The following is a 26681-nucleotide window of genomic DNA, read 5'->3' on the forward strand; positions in this document are numbered from 1 at the left end:
TCATCAGATGACACAGGGAGAGGGAAGAGAGCGCATGTAGACTGAGTGACCAGTAACAAGACAGGCCTTTTACCAAAAAAATTGCAAAGAGCATTAAAAACTGACAGAACTTCTAAAAAGAGATACATTAAGGCCAACTGTTAAAGCGTATGGACAAACTGGCTTTAAAGATGTGCTTTGGCCATGAAGAACTTAAACATGATATTGCTTTCAGCTGTCTGAATCCGTGATTTCACAAGATCACCAAACCTCCCGTAGGCTCAGTCTATCCCCAAACCCTTTTCAGCATATGTTTAAGCATTTATATGTTTAAATGATATACCAAGCTTGAGCCCACAAATACTCATCAGCAGACCAAACATTCACCCCCTTTATAAAAAAAATAAAAATAATAAAAAAGCCATCAGCCATTAAGTTTTGAAATGCAAGTATACCAAGATGATATATAAGATGATATATATAAGGTGCTGCAGTTTGGACATCACAACACAGTCCCTCCACAGAAACCTAAAACTGTAATTTGTAATTGCTTTTGTTTTCATTTCAGTATCTTACGCTTTCGAAAATTAAAGAATTTTAGCCAAACTGGGAAATACTGCAGGGCATCTTCATTTTAAGCTGCATTTTCATCTAAAAACATATTAGAACAGCCTGGATATATACAGCAAATGTGTTCTTTATAATATAGCAAGTATTTTCTTAAGAGGAGAAGGCCAAGAAAACGAAAATTACACATTTCTATTGCAATAGCACATCTAACACCATAAAGCCATAAGAAGGTTTGAAAGTAGGAATCCCATTGAAAAAGAGGGAGGAATTAACAACTTGAGTTGCCACATTTGGATAAGGACAGAAAATATCTCTTATTATATATACAGTTATATATATATATGTGTGTGTGTTTGTGTGTGTGTCTGTGTATATATATATATACACATATATATATGCATGTGTTTGTACACAAACTGGTCACTGTTTTAAAGACCACACATCCTGTTTCAACATACTGTTTATGAAAAAATATATTGCTGATAATGCTTACAAACCAAGAGAAGACTTAGTCTTTTCTGGCATAACTCATATAACTGGTGTAACTCATCTCTATCTGGACTGCTGCAACCTTCATGCAAATCTGCAGTCTCTGGATCTGCCTATAAATATAACCCCATCCCCAGACTCAGGCCTTTAGTCACTAGAACAAACCAACCCTATGAGTCTTACGTATCACTTACAATAGGAGTATCAAGACCTCCTAAAAAGGGCTCAGGGAAAAGGCAGCCCTGTGAGGCACTGCAGAGGGCATCAGCCCCACGCACCATTAAGAGCTCTACTATGATGTTCTTTAAGTAGGAAGGGAAAGACAGAAGTGAGAAATGCTGGCCAAAAGAAAATAACAGCGTTTTCGAGATTGGGGAAGTATATGAGACATTTCAGAGATAACCTGAAGTGCTCCCCATCCGCCATTCCCAGCACAGTGGCCTGTGGTCATCTTTGGTTCTCTTCACAATGGTCAGCCCGCAGAACGCAGTTCTCCAGGCTTTACAAAACAGGCAGAAGCAAAGAACACTTGATTGCTGTATAGGCTCCCCTATAGAGCAGGAAGAACAAACTGCCATCTTAAAGCACAAAATTCATAGTAATATTCAGCAAGAGCTACGCTAAACTTCACTTGTGTTGCTTGTACCACCAACTGCTAGTGCCCAGTTCCTGGCTCCTAGCTCCCTCTATTCCCAAGGCACAACCACTTACGGGCTTGAACGATGGGCAAATGTCTATTTAAAAGGCACGTCTGGTGAAAGCTCTTTGGAACAAGTTTATATGAAGCCTTAAGAATGATTTCACTTCCTCTGACCACTAACTTAACATGGCTGATTCCCCTTTTAAATATATAGTTATTTTCTTATTTTGAATGAATTATTGGAAACAATGAATACCCTACTTGAGAAAACACGGAAGTAAAATTCACTATATTTAACTCTTGTCTTGATGGTCATGAAATACAAAATAAACTAAATGGCGATTTCAATCAGTGTTTTTATTTTTCACATTGGCCATTAATCCATGAAGGTCAAAAATTAAGAACTATAAATACCATATTTAAACAATTGCTACATGACATATAGAGTGTAGCATAAAGTATTTAGTTTTATCATGAAATATAACATTGTGATATTAGGATTAAGCATGCAAATGTTCTTCAAAGGACAGATATCCTTGCGATTGTGATTTTAGGACACACACTGTAAGAATTAGACACTATTAAATATTTATATTAGCAGACTGCATAACAAATTCAAGCAAGACTGGAGGCTACTTTGTATTAGGTACATCAAATACAAAGCCAGGGCCTGCGAAAATTACCTAATCTCCTCGGCACACTCTAAGCACGAGGCAATTAACATGAAAACTGCATCGTCTCAGACAGAGAAAAACGTCACAGAGCTAAGGATGCACAATGGCATTTTCTGTGGTGCAATTTCTTCGTTCGCTTGCTTGTCGCTACGCGAGCCGCCCAAAGCCTGTGAAGTTAGCCCTTAATCATACGGCACGCAGAACTCGGGATTTCAATTGGCTTAAGCTGCTGCAGTCGGAGCCCACGAATCCATCGTCTCCCTAGTAACACCCACCTGGTCTGGAAGGGACTTGGGCTCGAGCGCAGCGACGCGGTTAGGCAGGAGCAATTTATAGAAGTGCCTCCGAAACAACCTTGCCCACCTGGGAAGGAAATTGCTCTCAACAGCTAAATTCGCAGCCTTGGGCTTTTAAGCACCCTGCACTCCATTTGCTACAAGCTTAAGGTAGTCAAACTGTTATATCCACCTTGGCTTGAAGGCAATGATTAAGATTTACAAAAAGAAGTAAAAAAAAAAAAAAGGAACATGCACATCGTACACATCACACCAAAGAGCAGGTAAGGGGGGGTGGCCTCGTTACCTAGAGTTAACTTAAGGGGTCTGTGAGGGCTTCGAGGTGACACGGGATTCTCCAGTGCCCAGGCTGACCCTGCTGCAGGGCAGCACCAGGCTCTGCTGCCTGCTCCGATGCTCTCACCAGTCCTACAGGATCACCCCCCCCAACCTCATTTGGGGGCCACCTCTGCATAAAAGAGCTGCAAGTGCTGCTGCTAATGTTAAATTAAAGCTGTTAGTGTCTCCTGACTGCATCTTAAAGTAATATTTTGATAGACAGGCCCCTTGACTGATATTTAATATGCATAGCATACACACACACACACACACACACACGTATATAGGGGAGGGGACAAACAGTGCTGAGCCCAGCTGAGCCTGAGCTCTGATGTCACACGCTTCCGGATTATGCTTCAAGGTGAACTTCAAAACTAACATTTCTCTGCAAAGTAAAATGATCCATTAGAACTGCAATGCATTCAATAAATCCAACTCTGCTTCTCTCCAAGTGGCAGCAGCTCTTTCTACACCATTTCAGAATCAGAAAAAAAAAAAAGGCTGATTCAGACACAGCTTTGCTGGAAAGCATCGCACTTGAGCACCACAGACGCCTTCTAAAGTCCCTAAAAAAAACATTTTCCCCTGAAAGAGGTACAGTACAATAGTTCTGAAGGGCAAGAGATTGATTATAACCACCATTCAGAATGCACAACATGAAAAATTAACTGTCAGGAGAACACTTTAATGAATTAGTTCTTCAAATAAATGAAAAATGCTCTTTCAACTCAAATATTCCGAGTGTTTAAAAGCCCCTAAAATCATCCCAAGAGCCAAATCACTTCAGAATATTAATTAGGGGAAAAATAATGAAGCAATTCTTAAATATATGCAGGAATTATAAAGCACATTTTCTCTCCAGTGTAGGCAGCAGCTGTCCTATTTATCTTTTATCTCGCTATTTACTCCACAGTGGGGCTGTTTACGTATCAACTTTAACAGAAGTTGGAGACTACTTTTTAAGATGGTCCAAAAAAAGTTTGCGGAGATTTCAAGTGCTTCAGCACTTTACAGGAGGCATTGGGGAAAAAATAACATTTCTTAATAAAGACAGCTCTATAATTTTCATATTGTTCTGAGTCCTGTTAACACTGTTGGCTAATTCCATTCAACTGGGGAGAGCCAGGTTATCCTCCAAGAAGATAACAGATTAATCTATGTTTATAAAAGTGATTTTGGGGGCATTTAAGGGTATTTCTTACCTCTACAGGGGGATTCTTCCTCTCCACTCCATCTCTCACACGCTCACTCTGCCGCCTGGCAGAGACATCGAAGCAGAGCACATGGAGCATCATTTGACCAAGTCACAGTGACAGGCATGAAATAATCTGCAGTCACCAGACCTAGTAGCTACTCTGCTTCAGTGCAACTTCACATGCCCTCCTAAAATATTCTGCTGGTCCTGGTGCCATTTAATTCAATGATACTTCTAAGAGAATTTGCCGGTGTTTTACTACCCTTTAGAAAAGATTTGAGAGAACCTATTTTTATTCACCTTGCACAGCCAGCACCTAAGAGCAGCAACACAGTTACCTCACCTGGAAACAGGAGAGTTGATGACAAGCTCCAATTGCTGTGAATTTTAAAAAATGAAGAGCCGAGTGGATTATTTGCTCCTCTAAGTTATAGGCAAAGTGATTTTAAAGTGTCAATATCAGATAGATCCCAAGCTGCAGGAATAACAGAAAAGTGCAATTCTCTGCTAATGGCTTGAGCAGTTACTTCCAGCATCCTCTTCTCTTGGACACCGAATTAAAAATAACCAGTTAAATTTGTAAGAAAACATAAATTGATGGCGGAGGTAAACTGTAGCCATGTTACATAACAGTTAACTATCCGCATGAAAACCAGCTTGATAAGGTAACAGGAAACGTTTTGGCCCTGCCCTAGATGAGCTTGCTAATTTTAACCTGTTCAGTGCAAAGTCAGGTATGTGCCAGAGCTGTCGGAAAGGAAGAACAAGGTGAGGAGGGGAACAGAACTATCCTCTAAGCAGCACAGAGAAAAATTTTTCTAATTGTTGTAAAATGGGCTTTGTTGCTTGCTCATACAGGAAATTCACACCTCTTTTGTTATCCCCATTTTCTGGGGAAACTACATTGGCCTCTCTGATGTCACTTACAGGTAAAACCTGACTGACTACATGAAGCCCATAATCCAGAAATGAAAAAGAAATCAAAACACACAATGCTGGCACACATGTGCCTACAAGACTGTCTAAAACAAAAACAAGAGGATTTTAAACAAGTTAAAAGGGTACAGCTCAATTTTTAATGTTTATTTATTATTATTGTAGATCACCCAACTGTGCAAATTCATGTTTCCAAGTCCCATTACATCACAGGCTTTTTTTGGTTGTAGCTGTTTTTTAAACACAAGCTTCCATGAAATAATATCTAGGATTTGGATTTTGAAATAGAAATACAGTTCTTCACAAAGTGACTTATCTTTCAATTAAAAATAGTGGCAGGAGATTACAGTATGAAATAAAATGATGCAGTGAAATTTCTTTCAAGTGGGTCTCAATCTTTAACAGCAAAGAAAAAAAATGGGATGCATTAAAATCAATAACACCCATGTTTTTCACAACGAAAAGTTAATCTTGCTCTGTTCCCATATAAAAACATTTTCATTAAAAACAGCTTATTTGATCCTTTTTGTTGCACTGAATGTCAGCCTATAAACCCACTCAAGTTTACAAGGACGGATGCATTTCAGTATAAACAGTTCTCAAACTTTATGACTTTTCATAGTTATAAAAGGTGTGTTGTGTTGCACCTTGCTCTTTTTTCCTCAGTTGCATAACATGGCCCAAACACACAGCTACCGAACACACTAAATTGCATTTTTTTTTTTTTTTTAAAACAGCACCCTGGGGTACCCCCATGGTTTCAGTAGCAGTAGGTTTCACCATGCTTATATGATACAGCATTGCTTATAATGAGCTTCTTGAGAGGGGAAAAAATTGCCATTGTTCCAAAGACAAAGCTGTTTTAATATTGCCCAGACTCCCAACAATCCTCACATGATATTATATTTTCTGTTAATTGTCCGGATTCTGCTTAACCTGGAGATAACTCATCAAAAAGGAACGGATGCTCATAATGGTTTTAGTGCTATGCACAATCATTTTGTTCTATTTGCGAAAGTGACCATTTCAGTTAAATGAAACAAAACACTTAAATTACTGCCCGATTTCTATGGTACTTAATTAAATAAAGCTCAGACAAAAACTGGATTTTGCTTCTTTTTCAGAAAAGGAAAACAAAAGCACAGAGCAAATCAGCCAAGAATTGCAACGCAAATGAACAGGTTGATAAGAGGGTGTAACGGAATGTGATAACTGCTATAAATAACCAAGATAAATAAATGTTAGGATTTAGGAGGAAAGCTAACCCAAATGGTTAGCGACAAATTCCTCTTCATTGGCCACCAGCTTTCAGCTTGGGCAACACTGACAATTACCCAATTGCTTGGGAAAAAAGGAAGCGTTGGGCAGTTGCTGTTACCTTCTGTATTTAAACATTCCCGTACATCTGAAGAGACACCGACACTTTCCTTGAGCACGCATATACCATTCGAATGGCATCATTGCTGTAAACATACTGTCCTGCCACTGACCCAAGTTTGCTTCCTATAGGAAACCTATTTCAAAGTATTTCCACAGAAATTAATTCTGCTTCTCAGCTCTACCACAAGTACAGTTCACTACAGCTGAACTTACTGATCATTAAGCAAAAGCAGCCGACATCCTCCTGCACCAAGAATAAATTTTAAATGGATTAAAGTATGAGCCTACTCTGGATTCTTGTTTCACTTCCATCTGTATGAAATCCATAACCCCCTTTTAATCTGCTAACTGTGCAGGCAATAAGAATGATCAGATAGTAGAAACAGCAGATCTCAGCAGTCTGTTACTAATATAGTGGATGGGTTTTAATGAACATTTGGAGTTCATTCAAGAGATTAGAAAAACCTGGTGTCGTCACCATGTTGTCTCAGTGTGACACAAAGATTCTGCTTGCAGGACAGTGCAAGCCCTATCTTTCATTCTAGTCTACCTCCCATTTCTCAAACTCTCATTTACTTCATTTTCCTTGATTTTTTTTTTTTTTTATTTACTGCAAGGACCTTGTGCTGCCCCTGACATCTTCCTTGTCATGTGAAATAGCTACTCCACGTTCTGTGCACTGGAGGTCACATATTCCAAAGATAACACTCCATTATAGTTTATGTATCTCCTAAAAATAAATAAATAATAAAAGTAACTCAAAAAGTACACTGTGATCTCTAGTTTAGCTTCTCTTTACATGGTCTGCATCTTGCTAGGTGAGTTCCTGCACTTCTCACTAGCTTCTGGGTGATGGTCACACACCACAGGGTCAATGCTCCTCAACAAGTAACTGCATCACTGCAGAGCAAAGCACTTCTGTGGTTCCAAGTGGCAAAATCAAGCAAGATTCAACTGTACCCGGGGCACTCCCAAAAAGTCTCCCACTAAACTCCCATCCTGGCTCTGTCCATCCCGGCTGCTACAGAAGCCTCTGTGCACGAACCTGCCTGGCGCTTCCTTCTCTGCTGTACACGCTGGACCCACGTTAAAGGCAACAGCAACCCCGTGACAGTAGAAACCTACCAAGTGGTTACCGCGGTAAAAGAGGAGCCAAAAAATATGGGGAAAAAAATTACCAGTGTCTAAGGTTTGGAAAACATACCCACTCAGTTTTAAATTTAAAGGGGCAGCGTGCTTGTACGAAAGGGTAAGGTTGAGGAGCCAGGATTAAAAGGCCTGTGAGCAACTTGAGCAGTTACTAACAGCTACTGACTGAGTGGCTATGCATAAAATTCAAATGTTGGTTAAAAAAATAATAATAATGTGCAAATACTTTAAATATCAAAATGAATTAGCCAGAAGTGCACAGAGATGGCCTATACTTTATTATTATTAATCACTGAAGGTGAATATGCTTCTTTCTTGTTTTGTTACCAATTTGGAAGAACTAAAGATTAGGGGAAAGTTGGAAAAAAAAAGTCACATCTACGTGTTAAAGAGTGCATTTGAAAAGAACAAAGCCTCACAGTTTCACAATGCTGCGAGCATCACAGTGGCAATTTTTCTCCTCCTACCCTCTATTATCCTGCCCTGATATAATCATATATTACATACAGTCATTAATCAAAAGTGTCTCCATGCTTTAAGAAAGTGCCTACTCCAGCCTTATAACTCTCCCATAAATAAGAGACGTGATAGAGCACATTTTAACAAGTGAAGGACGTTCACGGACAGTGACCTGATGCGAGATGACAATCCCACTGCCACATCCCAAGCCCTTTGCTCCCTGCTGCGTTGCCAGTCACACACCTGGATGTTTTCTGGTCTCTCCCGGCCATGCCCACGCCTGCTTACCACACACATTTGAATGCATGGTGCTTTTAAAGGTGACCTTTAAGCGATATGGCAGACCTACCTAAGTGCAGATAACATGCTTTTAAATCAGTTGCAGGTTTTCCTTGGCATTTCCACCAAAGTGGAAATTCTGATGAACTGTGCAGAAAAACACCACAAACCAGCCTACCCAGAACAAGGTTTTGAGTCCAGGAAGGCACCCAAGATTCGCAGAAACTCAACATGCCAAAAAGGATATTAAACTTCATTTGAAAATGAAGTTTTTGAGCCCCTTCCTTTTCATGAAGGCTGGCAACCATGAAGATACAATCATGAAGGAAACAAAACCAGGCTCTGTGTTTCAGTAACGTTCTGGTGAAGACTAGTTAGCACGTATTTACATAAAAATAAGTAACTAGGAGTACCAAATCCACCCCCTAAATGCGAAAGTGGTAGCAGACAAATGTCACATCCTGAGAACAAGGTACTTTGTCCTCTTCCCCAGAAACGCTGCCAACATCTGTGCCCACAACAGAAGTCAATTCAGCTGCAATGCAAGAGAGTGCCCTAGAGGGCTGGGGCAGGCGGCCAAAGGCCCTAGTTAAGGCCTATAAGGAAGGAAAAGCGTACGCAGCCCTCGGTGAGCGAGCCCTGCACGCAGCAGGCTGGCAGCAAGGGCTGCTCGGCGGGGGACAGGCAGAGCAGCCGGGCAGGGGCCTGTGGGGCGACCCACACAGCGGCTACAGGCTGGGCCCGGGCAGTCACACTGCTACAGCCTGCAGCAACAGGCACAAACACCCCCGCTCGCACAAGGAACAGGCGGAGATGGAGCACAACCCTAAGGAAAGCACCCAGCACCCGAGCCACCTGGCACTGTCCCTCCCATCTTCACAAAATTTTTGGCCAGACGGGCAGAAGACGCCTCTAATAAAGCTCTGTAGAGACAAGTGAGCTCTCCTCGTCACCATTCTATGTTTTATACTTTACAAAGAACCACATGCTTAAGAGTAATTTACCCGATATTAAAGTTAAAATTAAAAGGCAACACCCTTTTCTTTATGGTGACCTGACAGCAAGGGCAAAGAAATTAATAAAACTTCAAAACACATAATAGAATTGACACCATTCATTATAATGAAGTTAAGCTCGAGCTATTAAATGCTAGCACTGCAGCTGGAGATGCAATATATCTACCTGGAGTTCAGAAATACTTTTCATGTTAAAAAACAATCCACAATTAAAACATAGGGAATACCTAGGGAAGCAAGACATGGTCATGAACGCAAGCACCTTCTACGGAGATCTTCCTTGGACACAGCCCTGTGTCCTGTGCTCTAGGGAACCTGTGTGTGCAGGGCGGGTTGGACGAGATGATCTCTGGAGGTCCCTTCTTACCTTCCAGGTAGACTCTGCGAGACAGATGTGATGCTCAGGTTTATTTCCCTCACTGCTGCTGCTCTGATCTCAGGTGGAGATTCAGGCAAGGTGCACAGAGCCTGGCACGCAGCTAATGTGAGCGATGGGGGAAGCGTCTTACTCCAGACCAGGCAGCAGGTCCAGTCGCTGCTATAAACGCCTTAAGGTGAAAAGCAGCCTTGTAAGGGCCAGGGAGAGACACCCAGATGGTATCAGAGCAAGCAGCGAGCTCCACTGCCCTTCCCTCTCTCCCTTTGGAGGAAAAGGCAAACACAGCGTGCCCAGGAGTCCAGCTCTCAGCATCAGCGTCGTCACAGCAGCTCTCGTGCCCACACTCTAGAAAATGATTTCTGCCATATCCGTTCAGGAAACATCTCTATTTCATCACTTGAGAATGTGCTGTTCCCTACCAAACCCAAAACTTGATAAACTACTGGATGAAAAAGTCAGCTTACTTGAGAAACATTGCTAAAAGAAAATCTCTCTCTAAATGTTCAGATTTAAGTCAAGTTCCGCTTCAGAATTATTCGTTCCTTTGAACATGTGTTGATATTTTTCAGCATATGGCTACTTTTTTTTATAATCTAAAGCACAATCTCAAATACAATTTCTGACAGCAGCCTTAGGTAAACTGCTGTCCCTGGCAGTTCAGTCTGACCCCTAAGAAGTTCAGGCCCCCAAGATTTCTTGATAAGCAGCACCCGGAGGCGGATGCAGAAACTGATACCAAGCTGCAGCCCTCCTGCAATCCTACTTTCCACCTCCGCACACTCAGCAACTAAAAGCAGCTCTGCAGAACAGAACAGCCCACGTTACCTTTCTCATTTCTTTAAAGGACAAACAGCAAAGAACAAGGATGCACAATCCAATGGTTAGAAGAGCCCTGTTGTACCTCTAATTTTCCAACATACAGTCCCTACCCATGCAACAGCTTCCCCTTAATAATATTTTATACACAACTTTTGGAAAGTTTTGCACCTTTCTTTCTTTAAACAGGCCACACATACACATTTTAAATGCCCCACAAGTCAAACCTACTCCTCACTCCAGAAACACTTGCTAACATATCTTCTGTTTTGATTCTCCTTTGGGTCTAAGCTTGGTCTTGTCCTCAAACCATTACTGGTAACAACCTGATAATTCACCAACCAACACCCAACCTTCTTATCTGGTTCACAGGCAGGAGAGTCCTAAGTGCTCTGACTGCCATGGCCCTTGCAGGAAAACCTGGCAATTCACAATAATAAACAAATACTGGCCGCTCCCTCCACGAGGAAGTCAAAGAACAAACAATATGTTCCACAAGGCATTTTATAAAAAGCAACATTTACTGTCTAGTGATGTGTAATACGCTCAGCTCTTACAGGGAAATATCAAGCAAAGCAAAATACCAAACAGGAATATTTAATAAAAGAAATCCAGAAAAACCTAGGTGCCTTTCAAAAGATGGTCAGATTTTCATACTACTCTAACATGACTTTCATTTGAAGCAGCTCACTGAAAAAAATATAGCATCATTAGCATGAATTTCTGCTGATACACTGTATCTGCCACTAGCTTAAGATGGAACAAAAAAGCATTTACTTTAGTTACACAAGCCCTATCAAAATCAACACCCATCAGTGTGTTCTTATCTATGAATGCTTTCAACGGGAAATAAATATACCCACCTATCGCAGGTCTCTGCTTTCTGGAGCTAGTGATCAGCCACAGTAAAAAGCTGATGCAATGAAACTGCAGAAAAGAGTTCACACTACTTGTATAAAGGAGAAAAAGGAAGGAAGGAAGGAAAGGAAAGCATTATCTGGAGTTGGAAAGAAGCCTTTCTAGAAAACATTTCTGAAGACAGTTATATGAAAAGTAAACCTAATTAGCTCTAGAATATGATAATGTAGTAGCACCTGTTCAGAAGTTCTCTCTGGTACTGTTACACACAGCAAAAGCAGGAGATTTCCCAGATGCAAAGGAAAAGTCTCCATGTCCACACAGGCTGCAAATTCAGCCTCTAGGAGCTGCGTTCGTTCTTGCATTTCTTAAACCACAACCCAAACACCAGTAACTCTTGCTGAGCCTCAGAAGAGGAAGAAAACGTTTTAGTGCTCTTTGCCAAATTAGGTATTATCCTACCTAAATTATATTTTGCTCATTTCAAAATGAGAGGCTTCAGAATAATCTCTTAATATATATTTTAATTTCCATAGCGTAAATACATATTGAGTAGGAAATAGAATACTATAATGAAATATGAATCGCATATGAAATAACTTAAATGATCCACCTTTCATCCCATTTTTTTCCACCATCACAAGCAGTAAGCACCTTATACAACTACCATCAAACTTTGTAACAGGGACACCACGATTTCAGTATTATTCCTTCCTGGGTGAGCAAATCCAACATCGAATTAGTGAGTATTTGATAATTCTGTAAAATGCTACTGTCAGAAATGGTGGTCAGGGAGTTTACTGTAGGCTCAGGAGATGATATTCACTTTCAGATGATCCTGCTTATTCAGCACGTTACTGGAAGGTTTAAATTCCTTTAAAACCTTAAAATCCACCCCAAAATGTAATAGTTTTTTTTTTTTTTTTTTTTTTTTTTTTTAAATTTACAGACTAAGTGTGGAAAAAACACCAAGCCACCTCTGCTGCTTTATATAATGTTTCAGTAATTCTATATTGGAAACTTGGTTTTTTTTTCCAGATAACAGACTCAATATTGTTGTGTTTTTTTCCTTCCACTTCTTGTGGCTTAATCCTGGGCATCAAAACATTTCACCCCAAGGAGGGCACCGCCGCTGCCAACCCGCATACATTTTTTTGGTGGGGTACAAAGAAATGGGAGCTCCTCACAAGGCTGCTCTCTGTGCTGCAGTGGCTGCAGTGACCTATGCCAGTAAAACACCAGCCCAGAGTAAAGCCCAAGATACAAAACGCATGCAAGCATCAGAACTTAGTAGGTGAAAAGAAATTTCAGAGTGTAACTCAGGTTTTCTGAAGTCCTAGCGTTATTTTTGTCCAGACTTTCTATCCCCCTGCACTTCAGTTTTCACTGTGAGAAACAGAATTCCTCATTGACTTCTAATGATAAAAGATGGATAAAAAGCTTTGAAATCAACAGTTTCTTAAAGACATGTGAAATACACCTTACATTCACACAATCTTTGCCTTATTTTTGCTCATTCCTCCTCCGACTGTTTTTTTTGGGGGTTTTTTTCTTCCTTTTCCTCTCCCTCACCCGCTCTGCATATGGAGCAAAAAGAGAGACACATTCATTTAAAAAAAAAGAGAACTGGAAGACTGAATATTAATAATTTTAAGCATCTCCCCTGTAAATACATAAAAAGTGACAAACGCTTTTCAACTCAGCCTCATCTGTGGCACAGCAATGCACTGTTCTAGCCTCTGAAGGACCCGGCAGGCTACGGCACCACTAAAAGAAACAAAACATGTGACATCCTATGACTTGATTCCTCACAAGCTGATTCCCTGAAACCCAGGAATAAACCCCATAGTTGCAAATTTAACGGAAAGCTCCAAGCTATTAAGTGGATCTTGCTTCTTAGCTATCTTACATTGGATACTATTTTCATGAACTTAGGTACTTGTTTGGTGTATAGCCTCATTCACCATTTTATAACTATGTATTCTATAAATAATATGAGCCTAACAATCTTCATACGTACTAGCATCCCAAAACTAAGGCATGAAGACTAACAGCACTCTGAAAAAAATACATATACATATTTAAAATACATAATTATGTAGTAATAGCAATGCAAACTTCTTTTGATGGCATCAGTTTAGCAAATGCAGTACAAGTTCTCGTGATACTTTGCATTATTTGTTTCTATGGCCATTTTTATGAAACTAAGAGAAACAGAGCAAATAGAACTTAAAGTAACTAACTGAACTTCAGATTTCAAAGGCTTTGCTCTTCTCTTCGAGACACCTCTATGGTCCATGAATCTCAGCTGTTCAAGTCTAACTGCAAGGCCTCAGAAAAGGATAACAACTTTCTGCCCATACTCTAGACTGCAAGGTAAGTAAATTTGCCATTCACTCGACAATATAGCAGCACAACTGCTCCTCACACTTCCCACACAGACAGGGAAAGAAAGTGACTAAAAGCCAGGGCAGTAAGTAAAAATTCCCAGGATAAACTTCACTCTCACCACAGCTGCAAGCTGAATTACAAGCTACAGCATTGGAAAGCAGGCCCATTACTTATGGGGTTTTAGGAGCTCCCTCTCCTCTCAGGTCCCAAAATAAGAAGCATCCATTGCCAGCACAGCTCCAGCCAAGCTGTACGGCTATTCCGTGAATAAATCCATGAATTCAAACTTAAAAATAGCTCCTGTCTAATTAGGGTCTCATATGATCATCCCCTTCACAAACAAGGCAACACACAACATTGAGCTTTGGTTTTCCAAAGCCACATGGAAGAAACACAGGTTCCAATTAGTCCCCAAATACTAAACCCCTATTCTGCTAGTAGGCATGCAAGGATTTTCCTTGCTAATAAAAATACCATCTTCTGCTTGCCATGCATGTCAGACCATCATCAGCACGATAAAGCTTTCTTGGGGAAATATACACATTTTTATGCAATTATGCTTCACCAAAAAGGACATTTAAAAGGTCAAAACAACTTAATTTCAGCTCTTTCTCAGCAAAGAGAAATATCTAAATTTTATGTGCTACTTTCTAAGGGTCATCTTCAAGGTAATTTAACTTATATTCTTTTTTTCTAAATGATTCATAAGCAGACATTTAAGAGTACAATGGAAGGAGGAAGTTGCTCAGAGGTAAACCACTGGCGTGTGCAACGGAAGAACAGAACCTCACAAGATGTACTGTGGTCATTTGTACATCTTGTACGAGAGATGGAACAGAGAGCAGGGGGGGTTGTTGGTTTTCTTTCTGTTTTGTTGTTGTTGTTGTTGTTGTTTTTGGTGCTAATTCCCACAGCTTTACTAGATCTCTGCTATACAAAGGTGCTACCAGAGACCTTCCAAGACCATAATGTTAAAGCTTTTCTTCTTCTTCTTTTTCTATATTATTTTTTGCAGTAAGTTTTGCTTCCAAACTCATCTGCTAAAGGAATCTTTCGAGAATTTACAAGTCATCAGATAACACACGGCTGCTTTCTTGAGAAGGAAGGCCTTACTAAAACACACAGACAAGACTTTCAAATGCAAAATGCAGTTGTGCCTGTATCAATGGAGAAGGAGCCATGTATGTGTAACGAGCTTTAAAGTTTTGGGGTTTTACCTAAGCAGTCTAAGGTAAAAACCATTTTAGAAAGAAAGGTTTTTTCCATGTACTAACTGCCCAGTTGGCAAATCTTACACACCATTCATACATTTAACACAGAGCTTTTAGAAGACAAGATAAAAATCCCCAAATTCATTCTAAATAGCGGATGCTCAATCTCTCCTCCACACTAGCCAACCACAAGCTGCAGGAGAGGTTCAGTAACAAAATGATTCACTGAACTACTGCGGGTCAAAAAATCCCCTGTGCTGCACCAGGCTACGCACAGAGACCCAGCTCCAGTGTGAAACCCACCAGCACCAACTGCCAACGATAACATGTTTAGAGAGGGTCAAATTTCCACAATGCAAACACATATTTATATATATAATATTTAAAAAATTATATATACACACACACACATATTTTTATATACACACACACACACCACAGTAACTCTGTATGTATGCAGAGGTGTCTAGGCACGTGTGCAATAATTTTTTATATGTGTACATACATAAAACCAGAACACAGAGCCTTTCTACAACCACATAACACAAGAACACGTACAAGGTCCCTCGATATACCAATGAATGCCCTGCTAGAAATAAACTGCTCAAAAGCCATTTAAAAAATAAATTGTTTTATTTTGATAGTCCATCACACACAGTAACACGGTGCACTGAGATACTGAACATCGCTTCTGTTTTCACATCCACAAAATGACTGCAGGAGTATAATGGAAATACTGTAATTACCTACTTACATTAAGCTTTTTCCAAAAAGAAATTGATTTAAGCTCTTCTTTTATCAAAAAATTACTACTACGCAACCACAGTTTTAATTACTTCTAACAAAAGTTATTTGTGCCGAAGTCTTTTGACTTCACTCTGCAGTTCCTCACTAGAAATGAGTTCTCCTCTGTATCAAGTAGCAGAGCTCCTTACCACATAGGAAAACTGTTTATTTTTGCATAAAAAAACACAACAAATATTCATCAGCCACGGTGGGGCTTTACGCAACATCTACACATTGGGGGCAATTTCTGAAGCTTGGCCTTGGCTGAAAGCAGCTGCCTCAACAGGCACTTGCACACTTGTCATCCAGAGGGACCATTTTGCCTCCAACAACTCCAGGTTACATCTAGTTAATTCACAGATGATTTTCAGTTCCTTACAGTCACCTGGCACTTTCACTCTTTCCCCTTCTCTTTGAAAGTTGTCACAACCAATAGTTGTGACATGACATTATCATGAGGAAGTAACAATTCATTTCAAGGCAATAGATTTGCTGGAAAAGATGTCATTAACATCACAAGGATCTTCTCACTCTGTTACTAAGCAGTAATGGTTTTTGAAAGCATATCTTGACAGAACACTGCTTGTGGATTTTCTCCACCAGCTACCTTCTTCTAAATGCACCAACAAATAAAAGACAAGACGTTCTTGTCTTTTCTTGTCTGGAACAGGCTGCCCAGGGAGGTTGTGGAGTCTCCTACTCTGGAGGTCTTCAAAACCCGCCTGGATGCCACCCTGTGCCACATGCTCTAGGTGTGCCTGCTTGAGCAGGAAGGTTGGACCAGATGATCTGTAGAGGTCCCTTCCAACCTTAAATATTCTATTCTGTAATATTCTGTTCTCTACCAAAGTAGCCAACAGCCACAAAACCAGTATCTTTGGATACAAGTAATAAGTGTTTTTGTTGTCCCCGAGACTTTATGTCCAATAAGGTCAGAAAAAGAATTTTCTCTTCGGCGATACCAACGCAAAGCTTCGGAGGAGTTACCTGGTTTACCTGTAGTCAGCTGTGTTTTGCTTTTTCCCCCGCACCGCAGATACTATCAGAAATCACTCATTTATGTACTGTTTCACAAGAATTGTATTTGGCAATCTCAAACCCCAGGGCCCTGTTTGTGCTTTTTCAAAACGCAATCCAGAAGGCTCACAAATGTTTCTGAAGGGGAAAACAAACTAGAATGATTCCATGCACCTCTTCCTTGCTGAAGGCAAGGACGCACCTCTTCCATGCTGAAGGCATGGTGCGTATCAGCTATTCTTGGAAACTCCTGCAGAGAAGTTTTTACACCAGCGCTGGGGCTCTCGAGGCAGGGACGCTGCCCGCAGCCCTGCATCGTCCAACCCTGCCCATCAGCCGTGCCCAAGGGACCGCTCTGCACCTTCTCCCGGCAGGAGAATCAGCACAAGGCTGCTCACGGAGGCTCCTGCGTTGGCCATCAGCAGGGACACTTCCCATCACTTCATCCCAGGCAAAACCCAGTTTGAAGGGGGCATTTCTGCAGTCTCACAGTTCCCTGAGAGCTGCCTCTGCTCTATTTTATTCACCACTTCCCAGTGTTCAAGCAAAGGAACGTGCCGGGTAGAGCCGAGATTTCCTCACCCTCTCCAAGCACTCCATGGAGGCCGGCCAGTAGGGCCCGGCAGCCACGAGGAGCAGTTCCCAAGGCAGCAGCGGCAAGGCCCGTTGGGAGGCACGGGTGCCCAGGAACACGCGGCGGTGCCCACAGAGCTCCCTCTCTGCCACGCGGCTCCAGGAGACACGACACAACACAACAGGTTCAGGCGCATTTGGTGCTACCTCGCACCATTGCCCCAGCTACACGGCGTGCGCCTCTCATACTCTTGTTGTTCTCCTTACCTCCTATGCCTGCTCAAGGATGAGCAGCATCACTGCTTTACGACGCACTAAAGCATTCCCACTTTCTGGGAGGGAAGGTGGACCACTTGGGATTCACTGCTGGGCACAAGGAGCGCACATAAACCATTCGATGCAACTCACCTGGCATGTGCAGCCAGGTACATGGAGCTTCAGGAGAAGCTTTTAGCAAGGTCCGCAAGAAGTCTTCAAGAAACCAGGCTATCATAAGGATGAGGGAGAAAAGTTATTCAGGGAATTATAACCTAACAACCAAGTAGGAGCTAGGCAGAAGCAACCGGCTTTCACAGACGCTGAGGTGGGAGAGAACAAGGTTAGATGACGACGAGGCACTGGTAACTCTTCTCAAGGATCCGTGCCGGGGCCTATACCAGTAAACAAACACTGCTCTCTAAGTGAGCAAACCGGACAGATGCATTACCTACCATAATATTTGCAAAGATGCATTTTTCAGATTATTCAGATTCAGAATTAGTCTGAATAACCTAGCATGAAGCCCGCTGTGGACAGCTACAGAAAGTTTCAGTGATGGACTGATTGTGAAATAAAATGTATTGCATAAAAAAAATCAGTCATTAAATGTAGCAAAACACAATGTGGAGAGAAAAACAACACAATAAATTAGCAACAAATATGAAGTCTGTTATTATGTAGGTTAACCTCCTTAAAAGCCACTTTGAAGCCGCCATGGGTAGGTCTCTAAAATACAATTTCCACATAACCAAAAGACAAATGAAAATAATTGGGATACTGTAGAAAGAAAAACAAAGTAGTAAGCATCATTATATCACAATCTACCATGAGAGATTACTGTTCTTCCTGATTACTGTTTGTCACTCTGCTCATATTACTCAAAAAAGAGAGTGAGAAGTGACAAGTGATCAGAGATACGATCTGCCTCCCATACAAAATTACCAGAAACTCAAAGCCTTGGAGGGATAAGAGAGAGACCATTAAAAACAAGAACATCAAGAACACAAGCAGAAAATGATTAACTATGGTATCACACAATGCAAGCGCTGGGAAAATCCCAATAAAATTAGTAGTGCTGAAAAAGCGAAGTTTTCAGAGAATTCTCCCCATCCCCACCCCTAACACCTAACTAGCTGTGTGCCATAGTACAAGTCAGAAGCCAAACGCCATGGTTTGATTCAAGAATTGCTAGGACAAATTAACGCACAATGCATTTCCAATGCAACAACCATGGTGTCCAACTCTAGCAGTCCTAAATTCAATAGAACATCATAAAACCTGTTTTTAATAGAGCATTTATTGCTCCCCCTCAATGCAGCTACACGTTCCTACTGCTGCAAGTAGGATGCAGGGTTAGAGGTCTAGAGACCTATCATCTGGCTCAGTACATGAGTTGTTTTTATTCACAAATCAGTGGGGAAAGTGTGGGTTCCCACCAGCAGAGAAAGAGAACAGCCAGTTAAGAGTTTTGTGATCGTTTAAGGCTTAGATTTAAGAGCCTATAAAGCTCACACATAAGGAACAGTCAATTAAAAGACATCCAAATCAAACAACTCTGCCCATTAATTCACCCTTACAGGATATCAAAAAAAGTTTTTCCTCTCTTGCTTTAAGGATATGTATTATTGTTTACTGAATGCTATCACAGCTCTCTCCTGACTTTACTGTAAGAAATCCAGGTTTTCTAGTTGTCAGTGTTGGGGGGAAGGAGTCACAAGTGTCAGCCATGAATCACTTGAAACTACAGATTGGCGACCAAAGCTGAACAACCCACTTCATTAAGGGCCCCCTAAAAAAAAAAAAACTGAAGGACTTTGAGGTTTCATTTCATATACACTTCATATTAGGGTCAAGTATCAATGCAGCACTTGCAAGCCCTCTTCCCATTTTAAAAAAAACAGGCCATAGGGAGGGACAGGAAGTTATTTTTCAAGCAACAAACTCTCAACTGCTCCCATATGCATTCAATCCTTACAATCATCTCATATTCACACAGCACAATTCCGGATTATGCAACCGTGCGATGCCTGCCCCAAAACACGACGTGCTGAAAGTGCCCGAGTGTTTACAGACAGAGGCTGCCAAACAGCCATTCCATCAAAACCTCAACTCAGCCACCGCTGGAGTTAAACTTGTTGGGACTAGACTGGAACACAGATGGAAAGACTTGCGTTCATCCTAGATTGCAAAATGGATGTCAGGAAAACAAACCCAACACACCTGTTGGAATGCACCGGCAGAAGCAACGTGCCATAAATAGCCCTGGCAGGGACACATCCGGGTAGCTCTAATAGAGCTTTTTGGCAGCAGAGAAAACAGCAGAATTTAAGCTAAGTTTAACCAAGGATATCATACAGGTTCACCCCTCTCTTCAGAATTTCACCTTAAAAAGGAGTGATGCATTTCAACAGACAAAAAAGGGAAACCAAAGATTGTCACCTATATATTTCATTTTTAAATGCTGCTTAAAACTTAAACAACTATTCTCATCCAACAACTTTTTCCTGTGTGGAAAGCCTGTCTCACACCAACCCCCAGGGTCCCACGTGATCCCCGGCAGCTTTATGGAGCACCCTTGCTTGAAGATGCAGCACAGAGAACACAAGGATAAGAAGCCACAGCATTTCAGAAGAACCATCGTGGCCCTGAGCTGTCTCAGGCTATGAGGCAGAGCCTTACTACACCTGGGAAAGCTGCCATCGTTACAGCCCATGTTCTGCTTGTCTTATGGACAAAAAGTTGCATCCATTTTCAGACTGACAGGTGAGTCCCTTTGCCCTTTGGGTTTTCTGCTTACTCTTTAAGGTATTTTGCGAGTTTTGCCGACCTTTCAGAGCAAAGGCCCAGACAGCTCTCGCTGCGCCGCCGCTTTCAGGATGTGGTTTCACGAGCAAAGCTCTGGGTGCCGGTTCTCGCCCGCCCGCTCTCTCCCAGTTACGCAAGTGCGGACGAGGTGAGGACGCAGACAGCAGACTGGCTTGGTGACGGGTGCTGCAGGGACAGGCCTGGCAGGGACACGTGGAAGCAGAAGCAGCCACTGAGCCCCAGTCTGTCACCACCAGAGAAGAGAGTGCCCTCATACCTCAGTTTCAGGTAGCGTTGACAAGCAAGGCACCTTGCTCGTCATTACAGGTACTCACCCAAGTTGTAGAGACCTTTCCTAGGATCTCCACAAGCAGCTTTGGGAGACCTATCTCCCAACAGCAAAAACACAACTGGAAACAAATGAAATACAACCTTGAAAAGCTGCATGTGAGCAGGTTTTGGAACCTTAGGTGCCTAGCTAGAGCTACAGGTCAAAAATAATTTTTCATCTTAGCCATGTGGTGTTCCTTCGACCACTTAGAACTGGCTCACTAGTATTCAGAAAGATAAACCATCCACCAGGCCAGAAGTTAATGAGAGTATCTCTGGGTAGGTTAGGTTAAATGACAATTACCATGACAATTACCAATTACTTTGAAAATTCAGAACACATGCTTCAGCTGAAGCAGCACAGCCCACAGTTCAAGAGAAATACAAGTGTAAATAATTTCAGGGAAGCCTGACACAACTCAGTACAGTGAGGAAACTTTACCAGTGCTCCTCAAAAGGCAGCACTAAGAAAAAAGATGTTACTACCATTTTGCTTGTTCTTAGAAACTATTAGCTGGAAGAAAGAAAACCTGAACTGCTGTTGTCTTCACTGTAACTCCCCCATATGTATAAACACACCCTTGTTCTTCCTTAGAAGGCTTTGTTTTAAGCACAAAGATCTACCTGAATGCAAGTAATGTTTACTCCTTTACTCCACCATCAAGCCAAGCACAGAAATCCCTCATATTTAACAAAAGTTAAGCCAAACCCATGTTAGCACGTAAAACTACCTGTATTTAGAGCCTCTGCACTGCAGTAATTAAATTTCTTTGGTAAAAGCAGAAAAGCTTTAATGTCTAAAGTCACTCTACTGAGTCAATTTTGCCCTGGAAGGATCATTTCTCATCAAGTCCAGACCATTCTAAATTTCTAAAATGTGTTTTAGAACGGAAAAAAAAGCTTTTTCACTTTTGGATCCTTAAACTCAGAATTGCAAGAACAAAATAGTAAAAAAAAACAGCTACGGCCAATCAACTATCAACTATAATCATGAAGCAAATTAAATCATCTGAAATATCACACAAAATCTAGATTAGCTATATAGAACAAGGAATAAGTCTTTAAAAGAAGGAAGTTTGTTCTTAATCCCACTTCTGCTTAGGCATCTTTACGGCATGAGCTTTCCATAGCACTTCAAAAAATTATCAAAAAATCAGAAAATTATGAGAAATTATCAAAAATATCAGAAAACATACTTTAACATCTCATACAAAGAAGGAGGGGAAAAAAAGCCACTTTATCAAAAAAGTGGACTTTAACAGCCAAATATCCACAAAAGTGAAGTTTATGTAACTGAAGTGTCAAGTCTTACCTGTTCCTCAGTTCTCTTGGGTGTAAATTCACGAAAGCCTTCAGCTTTCCATTCCTGTCAGAGTTAATATCTGAGCAAGTCCAAAGAAAGTTCTTCACCTAAAACAAATCAAAAGTAGAAAATCTCATTTTACAGCAGTTTCAAGATCTTTTTTTTTTTTCGTCCCCCTTTCTGAGCACCTGGCCCAAGAAACTTTTCATCATAGTTGCAGCATGATCAATTCACTGCACCACGGCACAGACTGGTTAACTGAATAAAATTACACGTGAAGTCTAAACACAGATGTAGCGTATGCTTTAATATTTCTGCAGCCACACGAAAGAAGATTAATTGGAGCTATTCAATTCGTTCAAAACACAGGGAGCCCTCTTGGCAGGATCCTTCTGTCACTGAACAACCTGTTTGTGCCCTTGGCTGGTTCAAGTGCCACCCTCTTGTGATCCCCCAGGAAGGGCAGCACGTCAAACGGGCACTGGATGAACTCGACTCCCAACTATGCAGCTCTACTAAAGAAACAGCACACCTAGATATGTGTGCCGACCAACAGAAATAACTGGCGATCTTTTAGAAGAATAAAATAATTGTTAGAAGTAACCTATCACCTACAGAAGCAACCAAAAATGGTATTTTAAGGCACAAAATAGTCGACACATCACATTAAGCTGGAATGAGTTTGCTTTTCTCTGAATACTACTTGGAAAAAAATGACATTTTCTAAGATCTAAAAGCGCTTTGACAACTTTTGATTATTTTGAGTTGAAATAAAAACAAACAATATTTCTTAGACTTTAGCATTCACTGAAATCCGAGAGAGGTAGAGGAGACAAATATTCTACCAAAAATCTACAAATGGGCCTCTGGAAAGAAGCCTGGCAGCAGCGGAATCCAGGTTCTTCCCCAACCTCTGGAAACCAAATGCCAGCAATATTATTTACTCTGAAACAAAGGAGCAGCAGCAAGTTCCTTCTGCCCACGGATTTCTCTCCTCCACCCTGAGCATCAGCCAGGGGCTCAGTTAACTACTGCTCCAGCTCTTATCCGCAGCAGAAGTGCAAATGCAAAGGGAGATCAAGACTTCAGCTCCAGCCTCCACGCTATTTACTAAAAATAATATATATAAAAAAGAACATAAGCACAAACTTTGTATCACGTTCTCTCTGACCACAAAAATGCAAAGAAAGAGCTGTCAAAGGACGAAAAACGATCAAGGTCACCTTCCAAAAAAAAAAAAAAAAAACCCTCCATAGACAGGAGAACAACAATCCTGATTACTTGGCTGCAATCCCTTATAATGCTCTCCTAGTCATAAAATGAGAATAATAATCTCTTGTTTATTCAGGTACTAAAAAACTTAAGTCTGCACCACAGACCACGAATAGGTTTTAGACTAGAGCTGGGAGCAGCTACAAGCAGTTAACCCAACAAATCTAGGACGTGTTCAGCATTTAAGCACAGGCTCCCCTTCACTGCTGGATGGGGCTCAGGGGCTGCTCCCGCCCCAGCCCGCGGCCTCGGCACCAGCAGCACCACGTGCAGCTTTATTGCAAGGAATTCCTCCCTTTTCCCTGGTTTTGACTTTTTTTTTTTTTTTTTTTTTTTTTTTTTTGGTGCTTTTGCTAGCTTGTTTCCTTGGGCTTGCCAGTTGGAAAGTGAGGAGCTAATGAGAGCCAAGGCTGCATTCGCTTTCTCTGCAGTCCCTTTAAAGAAGGTTTAATTTCTATAATTAAACCTGCATTTCATATACAGTGAAATGCAAATGCAAAGTAGCAAGGCCTCCAGATTTAATCTTTTTAGCAAAAGCAAAAAGTCAGCCAACTTAACACAGAAATTCCACCAGGACACGGACTGGAAGCTCATCCAGGCTAAGGCAAACCTAAGAGCGTGAAACTGAATGACAGAAAGCAGCCTTTGCATCATTCTCCCACACAGACAAACTTCTCCTATCCTAAAGCCAGCTTTAGGATAAAGAATGCTTTTTATAATCCATTCTGTTATTTTGTCATTATCTATTTTTACATGGGGGAAAAAAAGTAACTTAAAGGTCAGAAAAAATAATAATAATTTAGCTTTATCATACTGCAGTTTTCAGTAGGTGCTTATCTGTCTTCTAAGCAATAGATTTCCTTTGCAGCTCCCTAGGTCAAAGCCACACTTACTACATATAAATTAAGGCAGACAGAGATTCCCTGCCCAAATACACAGCATCGCTTTCTCCTGGAAATGTGTGGATTACATACATCAACCAAAAAGGTTGCCACAAGTTTGAGTTCTACTTGAGCTCAGACTAGTAAAAGGTTGGTAAAAATACTATTTTAATAGTAAGGCTAGGAATATGAAGCACAAAAAAGGGAATACGCTTTAACAAAGCGGAATATAGGACTATTAGTTACACTATGTTGGCCAAGAAGCCTGTTTACACTCTTACTTTTGAAGCTCCTGGACAGCAAAGTTTCTGTAAAAAATGCGTTTAATAGCCTCAGATTTTTGAAAGTCTGCAACGGGGAACACAGGAGTATCCTTTCCTTAGCTGACAACGTAAGAACAGCAAGGAAAAATCATGTTCATGTGAAACTGGCTTAAGAATGAACTGGGAGAAAAAAAGAGAAAAGGAACATCTGCTATTCGGGCTGTTTAAAGATAAAATGCCCCAAATCAGCTTTGGGGGAAAAAAAAAAAAAAAAAAGAAAAAAAAAAACCCAAGAACAGCAAGAACAACAAACCACAAGTTGCAGGTCAATTACAAAAATAGGTTTTTCCTGTACAAGTGACAAAAAAACCTTCCTCATGCTAGAAAAATAAACTGCAGCAGATAGAAAGTGAGGTGACTTGAAGTTTCGTGTTATGCCCCACTTAACTGAATGGTAGATCTAAAGAAAAAATACTAATTTATTTAGCATGTAATCAAATATGCACAGATTCTATTTCTTTGCCCATCAATGTTCACCCTGCATCAGTCTAACCAAAAGGGTAGGCAAGAGCAGCTCCGTTAGACACAATTATCCCAGAGGAATCCTTCCTTGGCAGGTTAAAGACAAGGCTGCCGTGACAGGTAAAATCTGCAAGGCGAGTTGTCCTCGTGTCCTGGGACACTGTCGAGCCCCTTGCAACCGAAGCCCTGGGGACAAGCGGCCAAAACACTGCCGTGCAGCCCCCCAACAAGGCCTAGCTCAAGTCAAGCTCTGACAAAAACCAGAGTCCTTCCTAACTGGAAGCATTACTAAACACCTAAGTGTTTAGTAATTACTAAGTCACCTCGGACAGATTTACTTTGTCTCCTCTCCCCTTCTCACTTCTCCTTCCTCTACTCATCATCCCCAAGCGGAGCCGCTTCCACGTTTCTCACGCAGATATTTATTCTGCCATAAGCTTTATTGATTTCAACTGCAACGCATTAAAATATGAAGTGCATCCTTGCAGGCACATCAGACAAATGGTAATTTATAAATTGGAAGTTGATACGAGGAATAGAGGAGGCAAAAAAATCTTTTTTCGCTGAAACTCAGACAACCACAATGGTTTGTTTGATGATTATATTGAAGGAATACAATATAAACCAACTAAGCAAGTCACACAAGCAAAAAAAAACCAGGCACAGTAACAAAAATGAGGTACAGTTGACTCCCCAGTTCAATTTTGAACAAAAAACTTCAAAGAGCAGAGAAATATATGGATTACATCTCTGGCATGAGCATGCTGGTTTCATGCCACCAGCCTGAAGCTCAAGTCTGGTTGCAAATTAGAAAACCCATGCTAAGCAATGTAAGCAAGTCATATGTTAAAAATATACATATGTATATAGTTATCAAAGGTGCCTCATGCATCTAGGAATAAAATACATCAACACAAACCACTGGGAAGACAGAGTAATGTGCAATATTTGCCTTGCAGTGCTGGTCCATGCTCTGCCTCTCCCCTACCCTAAGGATGGGCCCCGTTATTCAGGGGAGGCTCGAGGAGGGAAGGGAGATCAGTGCTGTCTACACCTATCTGAAGGGAAGTTGTGGCAATGACTAAACTCTTCCTGTCATTAAACACCTCTATAAAGAAAGGCAACAGAAGTTCCAGCAAGGACAACCGCAACTATATGTTAAGATAAATTTTTCCTCAATGGAGGTAGTCAAATATTTGGATGGCCCTTGCTCTGTGCACCTGCAGAGAGACTGTGTCACCTGCTTCTACACTGAAGTAGGTCCCATGGGTGCAATGATCTTTAGCAGCTCTTCACAAAGCACAAGGCATCAGGCAAAGCGCAGTATCAGGTAAGCGGATCACAAAGTTAAGTCTGTCATTCTGTTTAGCTGTCTAATGGAGATACCCAGCGAGGAGCTCTACCTTTCAGTCACTGTGCAGCTCACAAAGAGAAGAGAAAGAAAACCAATCAATGAAAAGCAACTTCTGTATAGCATGCTCAAAAACCTTTCTCCAACTCAAAACGCACAGAGCTTAAGGGCTGTTCAGAACGACTTACAACTGCAACACGTTAAACATCAGAAACCATCTTATACAGGTAAGAATCAGCTCAAGCATAAGGAAATAACTCTGAAAGGATGGCTGAACACTGGAAC

At 41.2% G+C, this 26681-nt stretch overlaps 1 protein-coding gene across 4 annotated transcripts in view; it reads right to left on the reverse strand.

The window, feature by feature from the left end:
* Positions 1-26681, reverse strand: part of SIPA1L1 (signal induced proliferation associated 1 like 1) — a 165022-nt gene that overhangs the window by 133561 nt on the left and 4780 nt on the right. For all 4 annotated transcript variants that reach the window (XM_026038594.1, XM_026038595.1, XM_026038598.1 and 1 more), the window contains exon 2: positions 22117-22214. The gene's annotated coding sequence lies outside the window, so the exon portion shown is untranslated. The remainder of the gene's footprint in view (positions 1-22116; positions 22215-26681) is intronic.

Source organism: Nothoprocta perdicaria, unplaced genomic scaffold, assembly GCF_003342845.1.
Source record: "Nothoprocta perdicaria isolate Ctin4 unplaced genomic scaffold, notPer1 scaffold_213, whole genome shotgun sequence".
NCBI lineage: Eukaryota > Metazoa > Chordata > Aves > Tinamiformes > Tinamidae > Nothoprocta > Nothoprocta perdicaria.